Consider the following 4,453-nt stretch of genomic DNA (forward strand, 5'->3'; position numbering starts at 1 on the left):
TCTATCTATCTATCTATCTATCTATCTATCTATCTATCTATCTATCTATCTATCTATCTATCTATCTATCTATCTATCTATCTATCTATCTATCTATCTATCTATCTATCTATCTATCTATCTATCTATCTATCTATCTATCTATCTATCTATCTATCTATCTATCTATCTATCTATCTATCTATCTATCTATCTATCTATCTATCTATCTATCTATCTATCTATCTATCTATCTATCTATCTATCTATCTATCTATCTATCTATCTATCTATCTATCTATCTATCTATCTATCTATCTATCTATCTATCTATCTATCTATCTATCTATCTATCTATCTATCTATCTATCTATCTATCTATCTATCTATCTATCTATCTATCTATCTATCTATCTATCTATCTATCTATCTATCTATCTATCTATCTATCTATCTATCTATCTATCTATCTATCTATCTATCTATCTATCTATCTATCTATCTATCTATCTATCTATCTATCTATCTATCTATCTATCTATCTATCTATCTATCTATCTATCTATCTATCTATCTATCTATCTATCTGTCTATCTGTCTATCTATCTATCTATCTATCTATCTATCTATCTATCTATCTATCTATCTATCTATCTATCTATCTATCTATCTATCTATCTATCTATCTATCTATCTATCTATCTATCTATCTATCTATCTATCTTTTTTTTTTTTTTTTTTTTTTTTTACTACCATCTAGTGGCCCTACGACATCCCCAAATCCACCACGGGACTGCGCCAGCATTTCATCAGGGTGGGTGGTTTTTGTTGTTCATGTTTTGTTTTATTTCGCTCCTACATCCTCCTAACGTGGGAGGTTCGGAACTAAAGAACATCTTTCCTTCAGTACTGTGTTGATATAATCTTCGCAATATTTCCAGTATTCCTTTGATTTCAGCATATATTTAATGATGTTTCGTGCTGTTATTGATTCTCCTATTCTATTGTTTAAAAGTAGTCGTTTTTGATTCCATTTTGGACATTGGAACAGCAAATGTTCTACAGTTTCCACACTTGCTCCACATGTCTCACAACATGATGTGTCCCTTAGATTAAACCTATGTAAGTATTGGTTAAAGCTACCATGGTTTGTCAAAAATTGAGTCATATAGAAGCCCACATTACCATGAGTTCTGTCGATCCACTCCTTGATGTTTGGAATCAGATAGTATGTCCATCTCCCTTTTTCCTCATTTGACCATCTTTCTTGCCACTTTGTCATGGTATTGGATCTTGCGTTTTGTTTTATCTGTGTTTTCCTGAGTTCTAATTCTATTGGACTATAAAGACTGCCTTCTAGTTGTTTTTGTTGGATGTATATCTCCTCTCTTTCTTGTATCTGTAGGTCTATCGGAGGGAGGCCCGCAATTACTAACGCCGCTGGAGTTGAAACCGTGCGATATGCCGATATTATCCTTAGGGCGCTTATTCTTTGGGGTTTTTGTAGTTCCCGTTGGGACCATTTTTGTCCCATAGCTGTTGCAAAAGTTGGTGATGCGTATAACATTTGTGAATGTACCACTCCGTTTATTAACCTCCGTGTGTATGGCTTAGGCCCCCCACAATTTGGCATTAATCTTGCTAAGGATGTAGCTGTTTTAAAAGCCTTGTTTCTAATGTTGTCAATATGATGTCTAAAACTCATTTTATCATCCAAATAGACGCCTAGATAACATAGTTGCCGTTTAAATTCTATGTTATTGGATTGCAGGCTAATCCTTGGCTTGTTAAAGATTCTCCTCGACGTTACCAGGACTGCTTCTGTCTTTGCCAGAGCTAACTGTAGGCCATGCGCTTCCAGCCACCTATTGCATCTGCTTAGACTGTCGTTAGCGACTATTGTTATTAGGTCTGCTGTATGTTGTGATACTATAAGGGCTATGTCATCGGCATAGCCTATTAGTTTTGCGCCACTTGGAAGTTTCATGTTTAAAATACCATCATACATGACGTTCCACAAGAAAGGACCTAATATTGATCCTTGTGGTACCCCAGCTGTAATTTTGTATCTTTCCATACCGTTATCAGTTTCGTACAATAGAATTCTGTTATTTAGATAATCCTCTAGTATATTGTACAGGTAACCAGGTATACCCTTTTGCCTGAGTGCATCTAGAATCACACTCCATTTAACTGTGTTAAACGCGTTTTTTACGTCTAGTGTTATAATAGCACAGAAACTTTTATTTATTTTTGCTATTTTGGCTTTTTCTACTACTTCATTTATTGCGTCAACTGTGCATCTTCCCTTGCGGAAGCCGTATTGGTTAGGTGATAGACTACCACGTTCATCTATACATTTTATCAGCCTGTGTAGCAATATATACTCAAAGAGTTTTCCCTGCGAGTTTAGCATACATAGCGGTCGGTATGAGCTAGGTTCACTTAAAGGTTTTTCCCCTTTACGTAGAAGAACAAGTTTCTGTACCTTCCATTTGTCGGGAAATTTACCATCCTTCAGACATACATTGTATATATTTAGTATCATTTCGGGCCAGGTTTCACACACGATGTGTAGGACTTCGTTCGGGATACCATCTGGTCCAGGGCATTTGTTCATTTTTAGCTTTCTGCATGATTCTTTTAGTTCGTCAATGTTTAGTGGTTCAAATTCAATCGTCTGTTGATAGGGTTCTCTACTTATGTCATCCTCATCTAATGGGAATAGTGTTTTGACTATTGTTCGTGCCCAATGCGGCTCTTTTATGCCTGGTATAGGTTTATTTAATCCAAATTTCTTCATGACGATCTTATATGGTTTACCCCAGGGGTCCATGTCAATTTCACTGCATAGTTCTAACCAGCATCTCCTTTTACTGTCTTTGATAGCCTTTCTTAATGCTTTCCGCGATCTCCTGAACTCTAATCTTAAAGAGAGGTCGTTGTGATTTCGAGTCGTTGCTCTACGTGCTGATAGACATTTTTTCCTGAGTTCCCGGATTTCATCGTTCCACCAGTATACGGGTGTTTTGTTAATGTATGGTTTCGCTCTCGCCATTCCTATATTACAGGCTTTTATTAGGGTTCCGCTTTGATAATCCACTGCACTCCTGTAGTTATGTTCAAGTTGATTTCTTGATCTACATCTACCTATATACTCAGCAAGTTTATTTTTCCTAAGTTTCCTTACATTCCATTTAGGGAGAGCTGTATAATTTTTTGATACATATGGGTTATCATCTATGGCAAAAGTGATGTATTGGTGATCGCTCAAAGTAACATCTTCCAATACCATCCAGTTCATTCTTTCACTGTACAGGTTTGTAGACCCGAAGGTAATGTCTATAATGCTACCACCGGGACCTCTCCTGAAGGTTAATTTATTGCCTACATTAAATACTGTCAGCCCAAGGCTGCCAATTACCTCGCACATAAGTGTTCCTCTACTGTCTAATTTATCTGAATTCCATTCAGGTGACTTGCTGTTAAAGTCTCCTCCAATAATAACCTTGCCTTTTGTTGAACGGATAGACTCCTCAAGATTATGTATCGCTATGGAAAATGCTTCGTAAGCTATATTTGGTGAAAAGTAACAGCTGTAGATTCTAACATTATCAAGTGTGGCGTACACATACCCAAAATTTGATTCATCAAGGTCTTTTATGTTGGCATTCATATCACGTATTAATATTGCTGCTCGGTGGCTTATATCTTCATACCAAACACCAGTTGCTGGTTTGCCATAAGGTTCGCTTATTAATAATACGTCTATATTGTCTTCCGATGCTTTTTGCATCATAAGATCCTGAGCCTCCCTACCTCTACCAAGATTAATCTGTAGAAATTTCTAAGACATGTGTGGGATTTGGTCTTCTATTATTTATACAGAGATTGCTACCTATGTAATGTTCGATGTTTTTTAAACCAGCTGCTTGGCAAATAACACATCGCAATAGTCCTTTACAGTCTTTTGCTTTATGACCAGTGTTACAGCATTTTCTGCACACATCAGTTCTGTCTTCACCTTTGCACGAGCTTGCTGTGTGCCCTTGGTCCAGGCATCTAAAGCATTGTGTGGATTTAGCATCTAAAGCATTGTGTGGATTTAGCTTTTTTTCTGACTCTACAAATTACCCATCCAACTCGGATTTTCCTGTTCTGAAGGAGTTGACAAGCCGCATATTCTGGTACTAGTATCAATGCTTGTTTTGTTTTCGCATATGATTCCCTGATATTTAGGATTTTAAATTCTGTGGGTTCTATATTTGTCTCAGTTGAGAGTGCATTCTTTATGTCCTGTTCATCTGTTGACTCATCCATATCTCGGATATCAACTAAGACGTTTCTGGTTACAGTTTTAATAGTAACAACATTTCCAAGCGTGTTTCCAATCGCCTGACTTAGTTTTTCCGCTTGCCCCTCTCCTCTATTGAATTTGACCAGTATGTCACCAGCCTTTGTTCTTCTCATAGTT

This window comes from Lucilia cuprina, chromosome 4 (genome assembly GCF_022045245.1).
Source record: "Lucilia cuprina isolate Lc7/37 chromosome 4, ASM2204524v1, whole genome shotgun sequence".
NCBI classification, from domain to species: Eukaryota; Metazoa; Arthropoda; class Insecta; order Diptera; family Calliphoridae; genus Lucilia; species Lucilia cuprina.